The sequence below is a fragment of the Polypterus senegalus genome, chromosome 18 (genome assembly GCF_016835505.1).
Source record: "Polypterus senegalus isolate Bchr_013 chromosome 18, ASM1683550v1, whole genome shotgun sequence".
NCBI lineage: Eukaryota > Metazoa > Chordata > Cladistia > Polypteriformes > Polypteridae > Polypterus > Polypterus senegalus.
The window spans coordinates 12907841-12928971 of NC_053171.1; positions in this window are offsets into that span (position 1 = coordinate 12907841).

Genomic DNA, 21131 nt, shown 5'->3' on the forward strand with positions numbered 1-21131 from the left:
ATTTCACTTTAGACAAAGGTCATACCCCAAATTCTAGGACTATCATTTCTCATATTCTTTCCCTACTCACCTTATTATCCCGGATTTTGGGGCAGGAGCTCCACTAACCTCCCTCTGTCATCAACCAAGTATCTCAACCTTCTCATCCAGTAGTCTTTAATTAGATAATAACAATGCAGTATCCCAAGTGCTATACGAAAGATGATAGAGATATGAATTGTGACTCCACAAAGAAGTCCATCACCCTTTCTTAATGACTTTGGCATATTTTGTATATTATGTTTGGAAATCCAGGCTGATGCACTGGTGGTCATGGTGTTGCAAATATAATAGTCATATTCCGTGGACTTAAAATAAAAGCTTTCTCCATTTCCTTGTTTGTGTTCCCTACCCACCCTACAGGTCTCTATATATCTGCAGAAGTTCCACTAATCTGCCCCTTGCCATCAGCAAAGCCTCCCGACCTTCATCCCTGAATCTCCTAAATTTGGTAGTAACAATGGAGCCACCAGTCCAATCGCTCTTTCACATCAGGAGCAGGTAGCAGCCTGTGGTTTAGGAATTCAGACTCATGGGTGGTCATGGTGATGCACCCCCTCAGCCCATTTCTCTATTTTACATATATAAATATATTTTTTGATACCCACCATACCTTCTTCCACCATTCTGCTCCAATTTGGCCTTGTTGAAAACTCCACCCACAGACTAGGAATTGAAGCTCTATATTGTCTTGTTTTCTTTCCCTACTCATCTCATCGCTCTGGATCTACAAATCTTCCTTTACCGTCAACAAATTCTCTTACCCTTCTCATCCAGTATTTCTCAATTTGGCAATAACAATAAAGCCATCGTTCATCTTTGCTCTCCAAATGAATGGAGATACAATAATGCATGGTGGCTCCACAACCTCATTGATCACCATTTCTCAAGGACATTACTTAGTATATTTTTCGGTACATTTAGTATGTTATGATTAGGAATCTAGACTCAGGTTATGGTGGTCAAGGTGTTGAACCCTCTCATTCCACTGGATACCGATCATAACTTCTTTCTTCCATTGGTTTGCAAATGTTTCACCTTGGATAAAGGTCATACTTCACAAATTTAGAATCCAGACCTTCTCTTTCCTTGTTTTTGTTTCCTACCCATCACATTTCATTCCATCTATCTGCAGAAGCTGCGCTAATATCTCCCCTTTACCATCGACAAAGCCACCAAACCTTCATCTCCAACTATCCCAAATTTGCTAATAACAATGAAGTCGCCATTCATATTTCTATCCCAGAACTTTCGCATTTTCCTCAAAGCAGTACCTTGTCGATTAGGAGTCCAGACTCAAGGGAGGGTGGCCATGGTGTTGCACCTTCTTAATCCATTTTTATCTTTTGGTTTTCTTTTTTGGATATCAAGCATATCTCCTTCCATTGACCTGCACAAAGTTCACCATCGACAAAGCCACTACTCCATGGACTTCTCTTTTCTCCTTTTCTCTCAATCTATCTGCACAACTCTTTGCAATCTCCCCTTTGCTGTCGGCAACCTTCTTCCCCAACTCCTCTCCTTGAGGAGTCGCCACTGATATTTGTGTGCCCATTGCTCACCCAAACCAAAGATCTCAGGTGCACGTTGTACCCCATGAACTAACATTTCCCTTTTCTTGTTTTTTTTTGCCAGCCCCACCATATAACCCATTTTAATGTGCCACCAATCTCCCCTTTTGCTCCTCTGCCTCTCCCTAAATTTCCTTGATTCGCGTTTAACAATAGACTGCCTATTCATTTTCCTCCCCTTGCGTATACCCAAACTCCTCTTCCTCCTCCTCAGAGCCCTTGAACCCAGGAGGTACCTCTTGGACTTGGATTCCGAGCTCAGGAGATGGCGGTGGTGTTGGCGGTAGTGCTGTACCTTCCCAGACCAGTGCCCTCTCTTCAGCTCTTGTCTCACTTGCAATCCCTTTTGGCGTGTGTGCCTCCTTGCTCCGTGTCCGCTGACTGCGGACCACTCCCGTCAAAGGTGACAGCTATAAAAGCTACTTTTGTAAGATCCTCTGCAAAGCCTTTTTAACGATTAGCTGCAGGATTACAACGACGAGATTAGCTGCAGGACTGCATCCAGGCAGACCTCTGATCACCCGCTCCCTGGTTTGCTGCCTCCTCCCTCCCAGCTTTGTACGTCTCTGCTATTTTAGTGACCTTTCAGCTCACCTGATTTTGTCAGACCACCATCTTGTCCGATCTGGCTTCACCACCCCTTCCTTCTTCATGTCTGCCAGATGCTACAGAGAGAACTGGGAGCATGAAAGCGTGCATCCCTCCATCTTGTAGGCCTGCTTTATTCATTAGAACATCATTAGGTGCAAGGCAGGAAGCAGGCCTGGATGTGACGTCATGCAACCTGCTCATCCAGGGCCAACTTAGAGATACCAATTAAGAGAATTGGCACCCTACCCAGATAAAACTCTATTAATACCTTAAAAGAACCTGCGTGAACAAACAAAAAGATATTTTATTAACAAAACCGTATGACTTGCAAGAACTTAAAAAATAAAGTTCATTTTCAAGGCATATCAGGGCCAACTTTGTCAATCCTAAAATTGTAAATCTCCAGAGCACTGTCTGTCATTGTCATTGTAAAGTCGCAGCAAACAGAGAGACATCATGTGCCAGTCCTCTTCAGGTGACTGTGCAGCGGGGCCACATTGGTATTGTTGTTTATTGGGTTGCACCCAGTCCACGTTTCGTCTCAGCACCCCATTTAAACTAATGTGTGTCTGTATAAAGAAGGGTGTTTGTTGCAGGGAGGCAGCGACCCCCTGGACACGTCAGGACCAGGATTTTAACAGTTACATCCGGCTCGTCATTATTTAAACCTGCAGGAGGGAAAGAAGTAAAAAGGAGGGAGAGAGACGGAGATTCCAAGTACCGACAATCGATCAAACATCATTCTGCTATTTTTTTCATCGCGCCTGGTTCCAGTTTGATTCTCACTCCGCCGAAATCACATCAACACAATCATCGCCAAGAAACCCTGGGGTTGGACGTTATACTCCACCATCCGCTGAGAAAGCACGGCGAGGTCGTTCTGTTTTCATTTCGATCAGTCGTCTGCATTCTGGACAGTGATTTTACCCGGACTCAATTTCACGTTCATTGTCATACATCGCTATTATTTGTGTGTTGTATTTCTTATACGTTTGCAGGGCCAGGGGAGGTTTTGTTATTGTACAGTGTGGAATAAGGCCGGCCAGTCATCCCGGCCAATACCCCCAGGCCGCCAGGTGAAGCCCTCCCTGCAGCATGGAAATGCCCCAAATTCCAGTAGGGCATCATGGACTATGGAGTTTTAATACACAGCCATGCATGGATAACGTCAGGGCCGCCAGGGGACGCCGCAGGGAAACAAAGAGACGTTTATTTTTCATACAGCCCGGAAGTACTTTACAGGTCATGAGGACAGAAGAGATAAAGTGCTTCCGGGCTGACGAAGAAAAGAAGAGTTTTGATTTGACCCGGAAGTGCTAGCAAGTCACATGGACTGCGGGTTCAGAAGCACTTCCGGGTCAAGGACTATAAAAGAGACTGTGAAACACCAGAGCGGCGAGCTGAGCTGGGTGGAAGGGTAGCAACGTGTCTGGGACTGGAGGATTGTATTGTTATTGATTGGTTTAATGAGTATTGTGGAGAGGAGGGTGCTTTGTGCACAACTATTTGGACTTTTACCCGGTGTCTGGCGTATAGTCTGAGGGTTCAAGAGGACAATAGTGCCCTCTATCTGTCACAACAGGTGTTGTTTCCCTTAGCTGTTTTGGTGGAGGGATGTATATGTATATATATATTTATATAAGTAGATATATTTTACATTGCGGATTTATATTCTTGTATTTTTGTCATTATATAGTATTTAATATATTCCACACTTATTTTACTTATTTGCTTTTATTTGCTAGTCTTTAACAATCGATTGGGGAGGAGGGAAAAAGTATTATTTGTTAGAGGTACGTCTTGGTATTAATAGATCATTCTCAGTAATTCATCCAGGCCACAGGTCCTGGTAGTGTGGCTACCGGCTGGGTAGGAAGTCGGCCGTTACAACTGGACCCAAGTGTTATGAACTAAGAACAAAAGTGTCGTGACTTGGGAGTCCCAAAAGCTCATAAGTTCCAAAGATACTTTCAAAGAATTGAAATACCATCAAACCCTGACTAGACACAAGAAAGGGCCCAGGAAACACTTTCTGAAATAAAATGTTCTGCAACGGATGAAACTCTGAAGAGCTCCAAGGAATTGGCAGAAAAGAGAAGGCAGTCACAGCAAAGTTCCAAATCAGAATCTAAAGACGTAGTCAGAAACAGAGCGCAGGTTCACAAAATCATGAAAATCACAAAAGCAACAGCACAAGACGCAGTTTAACACAAGAAACTCTCCACTCCCTAGCGCATTCACAATGGACACCCAGGAACTATGAAAGGAAGGGCCTCCCATAAATAGGGTGCAGAGCCGATCCTGTTTTTTTTTTGTTTTTGTTTTTTTCTGCAGATCAAATACGAGAAAGCCTGCCTGAATTCTCGTCAAAGACGTCACTTCCGGTTCGCCCCCCCCTGAAAGGTGTCACTTCCGATTCTAGAACCACTCCCCCTAAGAAAGGCATCACTTCTGGATCTGGTGCCATTTTGAGACATCACTTCCGGTCCCGATATCCAAGATGACATCACTTCCGGGACCTGCTCTATAAAGACTCCATTTTGACTTTAGCAGTCAGTTCATTCTGAGAACTCAAACTGTGCACATCAGTGCGGCTTACTGAAAAACCTTTTGCAGTCAGGTATAATATATGGGTGGCTGCCCCAAACCTTTTTGTGTCTCTGAGGCTGCTTTATTTGACACTGGTCATTTCTATGTATTAGAAAAGTATTATAAACACATGAGAAAAGTAGACACTAGATTTAATTAAGTAATAAGAGTTTTGCGGCATGGTAGCGCAGTGGGTAGCGCTGCTGGCTTGCAGTAAGGAGACCCGGGTTCACTTCCCAGGTCCTCCCTGCGTGGAGTTTGCATGTTCTCCCCGTGTCTGCATGGATTTCCTCCCACAGTCCAAAAACATGCAGGTTAGGAGCATTGACGATCCTGATTGATTGGCCCTAGTGTGTGCTTGGTGTGTGTGTGTGTGTGTGTGTGTGCCCTGCGGTGGGCTAGCGCCCTGCCCGGTGTTTGTTTCCTGCCTTGCGCCCTGTGCTGGCTGGGATTGGCTCCAGCAGACCCCCGTGACCCTGTAGCTGGGATATAGCGGGATGGATGGATGTAAGAGTTAGGAGTTAAAAAGCTCCAGCCTATATATTTTTTATTACCCTGTATAAGCCACAGACCACCATTACCTCTCAAGTTAAAGTCTGGACGTGCAGGAGAGTTGATATGAAGGAAAATGTTCACACTCTTGGGTTGTAAATAATGGGTGAATGCTGGCAAAGAAGGGAGTGCAGTTTGGGGTTGTCAGACAGATATGATGGGCAGCGAAGAGTTTGACACCCACCCAGCCGAGAGATAACGGTAGATTAATTAGGGGCAAGACTTGAGCAATGGAGTGCTAAAAGTCAGATGAGGAAGAATAATGGCTGAAATGACCCTAACCTAACCCTATAGATTAAATTGATGATGTTTTTGAGTAGACCTTTCTTTTTCAGAATAATTGTTTTATAACAAAAATAATAGGATAGTGAGCCAGGCCTTGCAGTAATGCTCTCATCCCCTACCCTAAGCCTAACCTAACCCTAACCCTAATTGTAATAAAAGTAAAAGATGGCAATTTCTGGGGGCTCATTGTTCCATTTTAAGTGAGTCTGTATGCGCGTCACACAATAAAGCTGAATTCTGCTGTCTATTCTGAGTCTCCGAGTGTCTTCATTGGGGCTAAGGGTGCCCGTGTCAGTCTGCTTCAACAGATTCATCCACAAAACACAAAGGACATTACCACTGACAATAGAACACAAAGAAAAACATCTCTCTATTATAAAAAGAAATCCTGGGACGAGACTTTCTCGGAGATCATTTCAACTCCCGTGAGAGATAATTTCAGGTCCTGCGAGACGAGACTTTGTGCCAAGAGACTTTGACAAGTCCTGCCCTCCTCTCAAACATTTACAACCTCACCCATGGTCCACTCACTTCTCATTCGTGTGAATGCTGTTGTCAGACACTGTTCCTGCGCTCTCAGCTCCAAGCGGGGTCGGACATAAAAGACAAAGAGTAGAAGACAAAGTAGAACGTCGTAAAGAAGTTTAAAAACGTTGGCGATATACACGCAGAGCAGGTTAGAGATAATGAAAGTACTAAATTTCGAAAGCCTCAGAAAACTGATAGTAAAGATCGCATTAGCGCAAACAAATGGAAATTATTATTCTGTGAAATAGCGGAGCAGCAAAAACAGATCGAATATGTGGACATACTGTAGGTGATATGACAGAAGTAAGATACTGTTCAGCTTTAAACTTTAAGTCGGAGACTTGTGGATCATCTACTTCGTGTTGCCATCAGGGAAAAGTAGTGAAGAGGCGTATCCATGAGAATTCAAAGATTTGTTATTTGGTGAAAGTGAAATCCACATACGCGAGCGGCAGAAACACGAAGTGACTGGCACGTAGCGCAGGCAGGGTGGTTGGCGAGCGAAGCCCCCTAGCTTCAATTAAAAAGTACCTGACTGTAAGTTTTGCACCGTTTTCTAACAATGTTGTGCGTGGAAGCTGAAGGCTGACTGATGGTATTTTCTTTTGCTGGAGGACGTGACCGTTTTGGGCGCCGCGTTGTTAAGATGCACTCGCCGGTTGATGGAGGGGGTCACTGCGTCTGATGTCATTGATGTGACAGGTGAAAAGGTCGCCTGTGACAAACTTTCCCCATCCAAATTTGTGTGAATATCATAAAGGTTTGTGCTAACGAAATTCTTGTTAAAAGTTTATGGTTTTTTTTTGGGGGGGGGGTCAGGGTTTGCTTCCAGATTTCATTTTTTGTGTTGCTTTTTTTCAGTTCTTTTTGATTTTCCTTTTTATCTTGTGAAATTTATTTCTGTTCCCAATTTTCTGGAATTTTCTTCTTGTAAGGGCCTGTGGCCTCTAGAGGGTGTATCAGCACCCCCAAACCCCAGACACAATGGTACCACAACAGTCCAAGTTCTGCTACTGTGTTTTAATGGCAACGACACTGCGTCTTCTCTGTTCCACTTCCTCCTCCACGTCCGACCCCAACTCTGACTGCTGAGTCGAGTGGAGGGCTCGCTTTTTAACTCCTGACCGATCTGTTACCCCCGGGAAGCACTTCCGGGTCTGGCAGGACCCCAGTGGTCCTTGTGTGCGTCAGTATCCAACAGCTCCCCCTGGTGGCCCTCATACAACCTGGCAGGATAGGCCTCTGGGACCATACCTCCCATGCTGCCCTGTGGGTGTCCATACTGGAGCCAGTCTGATGGGGTGCTGCCACTCAGTGTACGGGGGAGAGCAGGCAGTCACACATTTTCCTGGCGTTCCCAGTACACAAGCCCTTTCTGATGTTGCTGGGACACCAACCCCGATGTAGCTGCTGCTGCAGCATCTTCCTGTGCCCCTGTTCTGGTGCTGCATGGCAATGTCCTTCTTTTTCCATGACCTCCTGGCCAGATAAAGGATCAGAGACACCCAATGGTCTCTCACAGGTCCTATAAATATTTTTCATCTTCCCATGATACCATTTTGTACCTCATGAATTTGGTGTTGTGTAGTAGTGGTTGCCATGATGTCCGAGGTGACAAGCTGCACGTGTCATCAGTGTTCAAGGGTATAAAGGGCAGCTCCATGCACTTCCGAGACTGGATAACAAACCATTTTTTGGTCTTAACAGAAGCCTTGCTTTGTCCTCTGACTCTCAGTTTTGGTCAAAGATACGACAGACTTTTGGTACAAGGATTTCGGCTCATCTCTCGTAACGTTTCATCTTCTGCTCACAGGCTTTTCTTGCCTTTTCCTGCATTCATGTTGTTCTGTTATTCTGATAACGATTCTCACTTAATGCTTTTTCTTAAACGACGATTAGGACCGCGATCGCCAAGGTTGTCATCAAAACTGGCAAACTGTGACATCGAGCTACCGGAACACGTCTGACGGCTCAACAAAATGTGACAGGAAACACGTGTGGGGATCTCTTTGTCCTCTTGAGAGTTTTATTTGAATACTAAATGGCACAAGTGGAGCCAAACACCTTTCTTCGTGTGTCAATGGCACAAATTTCACCCGAAAGAGAAGCTCATTAAATTTTTTGCGGAAAATTTTGTGTCAGTTGTTTTGCTTGTCGCTACTGATATACGGTGGGTATTGCGTCTCACCAATGAATTAATGAATAAGTGGCCTTGCCATTTGAGATGCACACAGACTGGTAAAAGAAAACCGCACAGACGATACGGTCCTGGATAGATCAGACCCACAACATCCTGTGCCTGCTGCCCTAACTGCACTAGCAGAATTTCAAAAGATAGATGAATTTGAACACAAGTGTGCTTATTCCAGGGAATCCTCTAGCAAACAGCATTAGATTGGACGCCTTCCCTTTTATCACTGCAGATCCATTTAAATATCTAGGGGTCGACATCACAAGTAAATATAAAGCTCTTTACCAACAAAATTTGGCTGTTTGCTTGGACAACATGAAACAAGACGTTGATGCATTGATGGTCTACCCTCCATCTTACTTTAGCAGGGAGAATTAACTCTGTCAAGATGACTATCCTCCATAAGCTTCTGTTTCTATTTTAGAACATCCCCATATACATTAACAAATCATTTTGTAAGAAATTAGATTCAATCATAACCTTGTATATTTGGAATTTGAAAAATCCACGTATCCAAAGGGTGACCGTACAATGGCCTAAATCAGAAGGTGGTACGGCTCTACCTCATTTTCAATTTTATTACTGGGCGGCAAACGTACAACATATAAAAAGCCGGACATGGACACCAAGAGATGAACACACACAGGCTTGGCCCGCAATAGAAAAGAAATCCTGCAGAACTCCTTTATATTCCTTGCTATGTACCCCAGTAAAAATGAGTTATCATCAGTATACTAACAACCCAAATGTCCTTCATTCGCTCAGATTATGGAACCAATGCAGGAAGCATTTCAAGTTAGAGAATATTTGATCTGTGGCATCTCTACATGATAACCACCTTTATCCACCCTCTCAAACCTACACAGCTTTTAATGTTTAGAGAATGTGTGGGATTAAATCATTTAGGTCAGCCAGGCCCGCCGCCAGAAATATTTGGGCGCCAGACAACTGGGTACGTGTGGGCCCCTCTGCCTTCCTCCGGGCCCCCACATGCCAAAACCTTCAAATACGTACACAAAATGATCGAAATGTAGTTTATCCGACAGCGACAATGCTGCATTTATGAATACCATACTTGATGAGTTAAGCCTTCCCACACATCAAAGTTTGACTGCGAGAAGGAAAGCCGGTGCTAACGGAAGCTCGTAGCGGAATTGAAACAATACATTAATGAGATAGGCCTATGTATTATCTAACGTGTAACGGTACAATTATACCAATGCAATGAATAGGAGTAACATCTGAACATTTTAATATATACTAACGGTCAGGGTTATCTACATGGTGTACAATCAGTATGGTAACTTGCTGTATCAAACTTCAAAGTTTTCAAAAAATCCGGGTGATCCAGAATCTTTAGTGATACACACAAAACCAGCGCACACTCGTCACTGCTTTAAAAGCAACAATCAACACCCAGGCGAATGAATGATCAAACTACGGAGACGGACTTCTGCTACACCATACACGTCAACATCCACGATAGTGCACAACAATATCGCTATTGTCTGAGACAGAACAGCGCCTGTGTGTGTGAAACGCAAGTATTCAATTACAGCGGAGAAGTCAATCCATTATCCACGTACACCCCGTACAACAAACATACTACTCAACGTCAAGCTCAAGGACGTCGGCATCGGCTCTCCTTTGTCTTTGACAAGCGTGCTTCACACGACACGAGCGCGATATCTACTTGCGTGGAGCGTGCGGCTATTAAAACGCTCACTTGTATTGTTGGAAGCTAAATGATTGAACTTTTCTATTACATGTAACTTGAATAATTGTCCGAATATACACTCACCTAAAGGATTATTAGGACCACCATACTAATACGGTGTTTGACCCCCTTTCGCCTTCAGAACTGCCTTAATTCTACGTGGCATTGATTCAACAAGGTGCTGAAAGCATTCTTTAGAAATGTTGGCCCATATTGATAGGATAGCATCTTGCAGTTGATGGAGATTTGTGGGATGCACATCCAGGGCACGAAGCTCCCGTTCCACCACATCCCAAAGATGCTCTATTGGGTTGAGATCTGGTGACTGTGGGGGCCATTTTAGTTCAGTGAACTCATTGTCATGTTCAAGAAACCAATTTGAAATGATTCGAGCTTTGTGACATGGTGCATTATCCTGCTGGAAGTAGCCATCAGAGGATGGGTACATGGTGGTCATGAAGGGATGGACATGGTCAGAAACAATGCTCAGGTAGCCCGTGGCATTTAAACGATGCCCAATTGGCACTAAGGGGCCTAAAGTGTGCCAAGAAAACATCCCCCACACCATTACACCCGACCTGAGTTTTCATGACAGTTTTAATCGCGCCCCCCTAACGTTTTTTTTGAAAGGAGCCCACTAATACCAACTTGTTCTTTTTTAATTAATGACATATCATAGATGCATATTTTATTATACCTACTTAACTTTTAGCGACTTTTATCTAACTCTATATTTATTTTTCTAGTATCAGAATGTGGTTTAAGTTCATTTGTTTCGGTTTCAATAGATGTATTTTTCATATTTTCAATTCTTGTTTTCTTTTTTCCACATCTTCACGCCCCCCTTTTTGTTACTTGGTGCGCCCCTTGGTGGGCCCACCCCACAGGTTGAAAACCTCTGATTTAGTGATTTGTACACAGATAACATCTTTGCAATCTATGAACAATTACACTCCAACAATTACTTCTTTTTTTCTACATTCAGAAAAGCCCAGTAGCATACTTTTTACATTTTTAAGACATTTAGAAATATTTCTATTTTTGCTATACATTTAAATTCTTAACTCTTTTGTTGATTTCATTATTTTTTTGCCATTTCTCTGGGCAGTTTGCTCCGTTCATTGTATCCTAATAATGCCAAATAAAAACGAGGAGAGCAGACAACACTGAATCGTGAAAGGCTGCACTTTAGCATCAGACCCACTAATAAGTAAATAACGGATTAATTAAACAATTAGAATAGCCAGAAAAGTAAAATGAAAATCAAGATGAAAATATTTTTAAAAAGAAAAATAATACTGATATATATATATATATATATATATATATATATATATATATATATATATATATATATATATATATATATATATATATAACTGCTTAGTACAATTTAATATATTTTTTTCCAAACGTAGTTTTCAGACAGCACGGTGGCGCAGTGGGTAGCGCTGCTGCTTGGCAGTAAGGACTCCTGGGTTGGCTTCCCGGGTCCTTCCTGTGTAGAGTCTGCATGTTCTCTCCGTGTCTGCGTGGGTTTCCTCCCACAGTCCAAAGACATGCAGGTTTGGTGGATTGGCGATTCTAAATTGTACTTGGTGTGTGGGTGTGTTTGTGTGTGTCCTGCGGTGGGTTGGCACCCTGTCCGGGGTTTGTTTTCTGCCTTGCGCCGTGTGTTGACTGGGATTGGCTCCAGTGGACCCCTGTGACCCTGTGATAGGATATAGTGGGTTGGATAATGACTGACTGACTGACTGACTGACTTAGTTTTCTAATTTCTATATTGTTCCCAAAACACAAAATCTGGGAAATTAAGATTTCACTTAATTAGCCCAGGAGTCCAATTAAAAACAGAAGCTGCTTGGAACAACAACCTGCAGCCCCAGGGGGTCCCCTGTAATAACAAATATTTGGTAGCAAAAATAGTAGAAAATTATTCAGAACAACAAAAGTACATTTCAAATCCAAAAAACAAACACAAATCCAGAGCTGAAGATACCCTCAAGACAAGTGCTCAGCCTCGTAAACTGATGCAGAAAAACACATCAAAATTAACAATGAACCCATTTACAACCATTTTGGGGGGTTTGTTCCGTTGATGGAGTCATATTGTAATACTACAGATCAAAATGTCTGTTTTCCTATACGTTTAACCTAATTTGTGTCTTCATAGATGTAAATGATGAACGATTTCACTGTTTCTGTTAGTGGGCGCCCAGCCCTTTTTTGCGGACTGCTCCTGCCTTGTACCCATGCCTACTGGGTTTGGCCCTAGCTGCCCCAGACCCTGATCTGGATAAGCAAGTCCAGAGGTTGGATGGATGGATAGATGGATGGATGAGTGGATAGAAGGATGGATGAATGGATGTTCCTGTTACGACTTTCTAGCCGTAAACATGGTAGACAGTGATGGGCGCTATATATATAACTCAGCTAGCACGTTCCCTCTGGTTCATGATCCATCCACTCCTCATCTAAATCCAACCATCCATCCGTATTTTAATTTATTTATTTTAGGGTCATAGGGACCCAGAGCTTAACCAAGCAGCCATGACCCACCCCTGGGCAGGACTCCAGTGCCACATTGGCACAGAAACACAGCGGCCAACACTCAGTCACTCACCCTGGACCCGTTTAGATTCTCCATGTGGGAGATGAGAAGAAGACCCATGCAGACCTGGTGGAGGACTTTGGAACTCTAAACTTGCACTGCCTCGTTGTCACCCAAAAAGTACTAAAGTGGATCCTGTTCTGACAGCATGGGGCACAAGGCAGGAATTCATCCTGGATGGACCTCTGGTCCAGCACTGGAAGTTCACATCTCGTCTAGTGTTGGGACTCTCCGCCAATGGCTGGCATGCATGGACTTGTGTTCCCGAAGATCTTAGACTTTACTGACTTCAGGTTTTTGTGCAGCCTGCAGTATGTGACTCGAAGTCTTACTTTAACGATCAGTGAGTGGACTCTGATCACGTAAGCCAGTGTTGACAGGCCACAGCGGCCACTGCCACCCCCAAGTTACACAAGCGCGTCCCGCTCTGACAGTGATACGCTATAATTACAGCTGCTCAAGTCTGTCAAGGTAATTATACTAATTGAATCCTGACTCCAACAAAGCAGGGGTCGCAGATTCACGGTGCCATCTGCCCTCAACATTTGTAAGCAGATTGAGAGTCCCTCTTAACTCCCACCCAACTGAAGAAGGAGGGAGGGATGGTGATGGTGATGGTGGTGCTGCTGGTGGGGAGGGGAGGCTGGAATTAATCTCTAAACAAGACTGACGAAAATGAAGATCTTAATCTAGAAGAAAACACAACCGTCACCTCAACCCCTGCAGCTGTCACCACAGAAGCCTGCCGTGTTCTACTGAAGCCTAAGACCGCTGAGGCCTGCATCCCGGACCACCTGGCAGGCAATGTGCAGCTCCATAGCCCACTTTCTCCTTATTCCTAGGCTTCCTGTCAGCAACTCTGCACACAAATACACAACGAAACCTTAGAAATGAAGCCACACTTTCATCTTCAGGAAAAAAAAACAACAAGAAAGACCCCATGAAACACTTGATGAGTGCGCCCATCAGGACCCAAAGTGTAAAACTGAGGATGGTGGCCACTGGTGTATAACGTCTTCAATCCAGTGTTTCTCAAGAAACCAGAACGCTGATTTGCCAATAAGGGAGGCTCCTTCAAAACAGAAATCCAACAAAATCCCAAAGCCCGAACTTCAGCAGGCTTGTCATGGCAGTGTGGTTCAGATCGGTGAATAAACTTGACAAAGACGGGCTACACCGAATAATGGAAAACACCATTGGTGCCAGTGTGCCCACCTCACTGGGCCTGTACACTTCCAGAGTCATGACAGGGGCTGGGAGAATCAATACTGAGCCCTCACAGCCAGGCCACAACCTTTTTGAATATCTTCCATCAGCCAGGCGTTATCTCTCTGTATAGAAAATCCGCTACTGTGTGGACGGCGCTGCGGAGGACAGCAAGTAGATGAATAAACGGCAAAACAACCAGAAAGAAGAACACCGGCCATCAAGCACACAAATGGTTCATTTCACCTCCCAGGCCTCCCAGGGTCTTGCAATACTATTCACTGTGAACGCTGGCCCGGACACAGACAGAGGAACAACATAGTTTCACCCAACACACCGTTTATTTACAATATTTACAAAGTCTACCGTGCTCACAAACCCCAGTGCCTCTTGCACCGATCCCCCAATGTCCAGGCCACACAGTCCTGTGCCTCTCTTTCTCCTGGCCACCTCCAGTCCTTCCGCTAGCTCCGTCCTCTTCCACCCGACTTCCGGCAATGACTGGAGGGAGGCGGCCTCTTTTATGGTAACCCGGATGGGCTCCAGCTGCTTCCCGGCAATTAGTCCTGGCCACACCCCAGTGTGGCGGAAGTGGCGGCTGCGCACCCGGAAGCCGTCCGTGTGTCCCTTGTCGTCTTCCCCCCGGCACTTCCTGGTGTGGTGGAAGTGCTGGGCTCCCAGGATATTCAGGCACTGGGGCGCCGCCTGGCGGTGGCCATGGGTCCCTACAGGGCTGGGCTTCCAAGCCCTGTACCCGAGGTCTCCAACATAACCAGGACGGACGTCCCCTCGCGGTCTGGAGGAGGCACAAGCACATCACATATTATTAATACTTGTTTATTTTATTTTTTTACAGTGTTTATTTCAGCGTTGCTTGCACTTTGTATAATGAGGAACATGACCTGCATTGTGAGGGAGCGTCAGTTACGGCACTACGGCCATGTGGCACGATTACCCGAGGGTGATCTGGCTCGTTATTGGAGACCCGAGTGGCTGGACCAGGCCAAGGGCTCGCTCACGTAACACCTGGCTGCGGCAGATAGAGGGTCTTTTCCAAAGGGTGGGACTGGACCGCGTGTCTGCCTGGGAGGTTGCCAACTGGGATCCTGAGTTGTTTCATCATGTAGTGGGTGTGGCAACGCGCGGTACCAGTGCATGTGCCCCAACTTGACTTGACTTGATACATATATATATATATATATATATATATATATATATATATATATATATATATATATATATATATATATATATATATATATATATATATATATATATATATATATATATATATATATATACTAGTGACTGAGAACCCGATCGAATCGGGCTACAAATTCTACGTTTGTGAAATCCAGACTTTCTCTGCAAACAATTATTTGTTTTTTTAAGTCCTTGAAATGATTTTGTTATCATGGCACTGATTTGTGACCTTTTCGGCCGATGTAATGAAGAGCTGCCTGTTTAAACAGGGCTGCGAGACGTGAACTCCGCTCTTTGGCGCACCTCATTTGATTTTTTGAGTCAGAGTAATAATTATGTCGGCGTAGTCATTTTAGATCTGAGATCGGCTAAAATTTAAACAATGACCGTTGTTAATACCCAGCCGTCATTACTCAGTTTGCCAATCGATGTCAGAAGGACGGATGCAAAAACCAAACTGCCCAAAGATAGATTTCGCTGTACCAAGCAAATGACGATACGTTCTAAATTACTTATGGTTCCGGAGCTGTCGAAGGGTTTAAGTCAGTCGACGATGTCAGTCCTGGAAAGTACGCCCCACCAAACCAACGTTCCAAAAACCAACCGAACTCGAACCAACACTGACTTACTATACTCGGCCATCCAGCGGCGCCACTGAAGCATTCGAACATTCTTAGCCATTCAGCAATACTGCGTCTGCGTTTGCCACGTTATCTTCTAACTACATAGGCAGAGTCCCATTGCATGGTTCTAACTTGTATTGAGTCAAGGTATTGACGCGGACACCATAAAAACCGATAGTATCAAATTATATATAAGGATACTGCTGGGCTGTGCCCCCTACTCTCTTCGCTCTCCCACCCCACAACCCCCACCCCCGGGGACGCGCTTCACGCTCACCACTTCATGTCTCTGCCGCTTGCATTGTGAAGGGGGGGGCTGAACGCATGCTAAGAAGATGCGGATGGATCAGCTGCTGGCTTGAAGCTGCTGCTGCTGAGCTGCATGTTCTGCTTGTCATGCTGTGCGACGGTCATTTACAGCAGTTGTCTTTTTGTCTCACTTCCTTGTCTCGTGGGATGTTAAAGTGTCTCCGAGAAATTGTTTGTAGGTAGGGTGTAATGTGCAAGACGTCTCGTGGGACTTCAAAGTGTCTCTCTGAGATGATCACGTCTCGACCCAAGATTTTTTTTTATATAATATAATATCATTTTTATATAATATATATATATATATATATATCTACATTGTCACATGTGCACACTTGGGAGGCAGCTCAAGGGTTCAAAAGAGGATAATTCCATGCCAGACCAGGGGGTGGCAGAGTGCACTGATCCTTTCTTTTTTTCCTCTGCAGACCAACCATGGGAAATTCCGCCTGGTCCCGATGAGGTCAATTCCGGTTCCTGTCCCAGTGACGTCACTCCCTGTCCATCTTTAAAACCGCCATGTTTTGTCTGCTGAGTCAGTTCTGCCTTGAACTAAAACTGTTTTTTTCTCTTTTGCCTTTTTCAGCCATTTTTCAAGTAGACGGGGTGGCTGCCTGAAACCATTTTGTGGTGACAGTTCGTATCATTTCACTTTATATATATATATATATATATATACTAGCTGTATAAGCCCGTGCTGTAAAAATCCTGGGTTCCTAAAAACTATTGAAATCTTCAGAAAAAAATTGAAATGCAGAGTTGGCGGTTTTATTTTTGCGGACGTGTTCGCACCCCTATGTCTATCAGCATCTAAGTGAGTTTCTCTCTTGTTTGTCTGTCCTCGGGGTTTCACTTTGGTGATGGAGTTGCTTTCTTTCAGCTTCATGTTGTAGCCTCGTACTTCTTTCTTCTTCCGACTCGTTAACTTGAGGCCGCCTTGCCGGCTCTTTGAACATCATGCTGTAGCCTCGTATTTCTGGTCTGGACTGACAGTCACACACACACTTCCCCACGTAGACGTTTATATATAAGATTTATTTACATTCTCTGTCTTGTGGGTTTTTTTTGTGATTAACTGTTGTGTATATGTTAATTGTACAATTTATAATTGGAGAGCCACTAAAACCGGAGTCAAATTCCCTGCACGTGTGCATACTTGGCCAATAAATGTGATTCTGATTCTGATCCAGGGTTCCTCTTCTGTTTCATGTCTGTTTTCTGATTCTTTCATTTGTGTTAACCCTGCTTGTATTGATTATGTGTATTATTCCTCTTTTTCTTTTGATTTCGTTTATGTATGTAGGCTGCCTCTGTTATGTTTTGTGGGTGGTACCCCAAGAGGCGGGGCCCCCTGCCAATCACTGACAGGAACCTCCCTCTGCCCTGTAAATCTGGAGGGTCTCCCACAGTTCCTGGCGGTTCATTGTGAATGCGCTGGCGAGTCTGTGGGTCTCCTTGTGTCCGTTGCTATTTTTTCTGGATTTTTGACCTTCTTTGGATTCTGTGTTGCCGTGGACTGCCTTGCTGGCCTCTCCTTTATGTACTTTTTGGAGCTTCATAGCGTGGTAGGGCCATCTTTTGTGATAATTAACTCTTTACCGTGTTTGTTTGCCCTCATTATTAGTCAGGTTTGATAGTAAATCCAACGTGGGGCATTCTTGGAAGTTTTTGGGACTCTCAGTTTATAACATTATGGGAATTTGGGGAGTCAAGTCTGTTCTGATAGAAGGCTGCAAAATTTGTCCCCCAAAGTCTTGAAGTTTACTTTGACTAAAAATCAATCAAACTGAGTATTCCTGAGTTGTGAGGTGACGTGACATCAGCGGTGGATCCTTCACGTTAAACTTTACGTTGAGTTAAAATGACTTTAGTGAGTTTTGAGGTGTGACGCTAAACATTACAGAGGGACTTGAATAGGTTGGGGCAAATTTGCGGTAGATGAAGTTTTATGCAAAAAAAAAAATGTAACGTATTACACATAGGTACTAAAAACGTTACATTTAACTATACGAGGATAAGACAAAACAAAAATAATGAAGTGTTGGGGCACTTAATATATAACAATATATATAATAATACAAACAAAACACATTGAAAAATGAAAAGAAAACGTCATGCTGACGCGAGTCTCCAAAACAGCCTGTCTCAAGAGGGCGGAGCTTACGGAAATAAGGACTCCTGACAGGAAGAGGCGGGTCCAGGCAGGCAGACACCAGAAGTGATGTCGAGGGAGTTAAAGCTGTCAGTCATCCAGTCTGTAGAGAGAGGAAAAGAAAAGGCATCAGTTAACAGCGCCCTCTTGTGTTCTAGTGGGAAATAACCATTATATGAGCCTTTAAGATTTGAAAATGAAACGGTAACAGCAATGGTTAGAAGGGGACACAATGCAACAGGGGCTTATGGGTAATTTAAACACACACAGCACAGCATTCTGTCATTAATCTAGTTGAAGGTCAAATAAAGATGGACGCTCTGCTGCGGGATTGCGCCATGTGACAGTCTGGGTCGGCTCCATGATCTTCGTTGCTTCCAGGAGTCTCTTGAACATAACAGAAGATGAGCAAATGAGGACACGCGCAGTCAGCAAGGAGTTGGTGCAGAGGGTTTGAGTGTTTTTTATTTAAACCAACAAACAAACAGCGTCCAAAAGTGCACTGCCTCAAAAATGAGTCAATAAATATTAATATATAGTGGAGGATAAGAAGTCCAAATAAAGAACGAGGTTAGGAAACAGTTCAGGAGAAGTTTCATGTTAGGTTACTCATTAATTTAAAATGTAAGTGGACTACATAGTGCACGTTACTTTTAACATGTTCCTCGAGTGCTCTCAGGATCGTGTTGCTGAGTTTAGCACCGCGTGTTCAGCTCGTCGATGCAAATTTCGCGATTTCTGAAATCTTCAGTCAGATTTTTTTCAACGTTTGCCTCTGGAAATGAATTTTGGTGGATTCTTCTACCTGCAGCTGCCGAAAGTGAGTGTGAAGAAAATACACGTGCAGGCTGATCAAGAGCAAAATAGACATGCGCAGAAATCAAAATCCTTCACAGTAACCCGGTTAAGGGTTTACATGGCCACACAACCAGATTATTTGCTCAGAAATCTACTTCTGTTAATTGGGTTTCTTAGAAGCCAGTAACCCGATTTCTTTAATCCGATCAAGGGGGGTCACATGATGTTTTAGAACTCGGGCTTCTGTGAATAATCGGGATATTGAAGTGCATGTAAACACACTAACCTAGAAACGGAAACTTGCTCCATTTTAAACATCCCTGAATGGTATGTTAGCACACCTCAGTGTTGTGGCTTTTCTATTTTAATTTTTTAGTCTTTCCTTGACCTCTGAAAACATGTGACACATTGCTTTGGGAATTTTAAAAGTCAAATAAAGTAGTTATTACATTTATTTTAGGAAGGTGTGTTTTCTTCATCATGTCAAACAACAAATATTATTTTTCCATTTTGTTTTTGTTATGGGCGCCGGCATTTTGTCTTTTCTGCCCTGCAGTTTGTGGGTAAGGTCAATCAATCGTGTGTGGGATGTGATATCACGGGGAGAAAGCTAAGCATCGGACACTTCACAGTTTGTCCAAGATTGTGGATACGCAAAGAGCTGCTTAGCGCTCAGTTTGTATGTTTTATTTAAGAACACTTTGGTTTCTTGTCTCCCTGATTACGACTGACGTCTTTCACTTTGACCCTAGTTATGTGCACTAGTCTGGCTTTGACCCTCTTGCTCCGTTTGTGGTATAGCGAGTCCACAGCTCACGTCAAGAGGCCAGTTTTAAATAAATAATCGCTGCGCTTGCAGCTTAGCGAGGGTGCGTGGTGGTTGAATGGCTGAAGCAGTTCCGGAGGAATTCATGGTGTGGATTTTAACCTCCACAATAACACCTGTTTTTATGGATTATTTAGTTGAAGATTTAATGCACTCCACTTTTATTTGAACACTTGTTTTGTTGTTGTTTTAACTTTTACACCATCCCCTTGCTCCATTGTAGTGCCTCACTGCCAAGCTCATCGGTGACATTACCGGCAGTGTTGGGTTCAAGGGCTCCCGGACAGACGATGGGAGCATGCAGTAAGCCCACATCGTCACACCGTTCTTTTCCTATCATTCTTGTTACACATCCTGGGATTTGTTATCTGGATATCTGACTTCTGCGGTTTTGACCCTAGCTTGTTTTTCAAACCTCAACCTACTCACTAATTTGCTGCCAGGGTGTGCACTCGGAGCACACTGTTGTGATTTTTGACCTAAGGAACATTGTTTGGTGCACCATTTTCTAAGCTGAGTTTACTTTTTCATGTTATTATTACTGGGATGGCTCCACACTACCGGCTCCTTCCACCGGTGATAATGTTACCAAGATGAGCTTGGCAGAGGAGGACACATGCATCCAGACAAGGGGCAGGTGCAAAAGTGTAAAAGTGCTTTTATTAAAAATCATCAAACAAATCAAAGTCTCTAAATAAATAGTGCAGTCCAGTCAAATCTTCAATAAGTAAATAATCTGTGAAAGTTAGTGATTAACACCTTAACAGCAGGGGTCCCCAACTCCGGTCCTGGAGGGCCGCAGTGGCTGCAGGTTTTCATTCTAACCTTTTTCTTAATTAGTGACCAGTTTTTGCTGCTAATTAACTCCTTTTCCATTCTTTTAAATGGACTTGTTTTTTTTTTTTTGAGATTTGGTCCTCTGAATTTCTTCATTTCTTTCCTCAAATGGCACCCAAACAGAAATGAAATGTGAGGTGAGTGAGCCAACAGAAGACCGTCTAAGTCAGGGCCTCAAACGCCAACCAGTTTCACTCCAACCAGTTGCTTAATGAGGCGCAGAGTCTTGTCGTTAATTAAACCCGTTCTTTAATTCCGTGGCTTGGTGCTGCTCTCTAAAAAATGGTGGATTTTCTCTTTTCTAAGAGCAGATCAGCATTCCTGAGACCTTCACCTTTCTTTATTTTTAGATATTGTATGATGGACACCAGTTGTTTTTGGCTCAGTTTGTATCTCATTATTGTTTGGCAGCTAATTAAGGAAAAAGAAACAATTAAGGAGTCTGAGTCGATTAAAATGAATTCAAAAGACGTTAATTAGCAGTAAAAACAGGGCAGCGTTTCTCA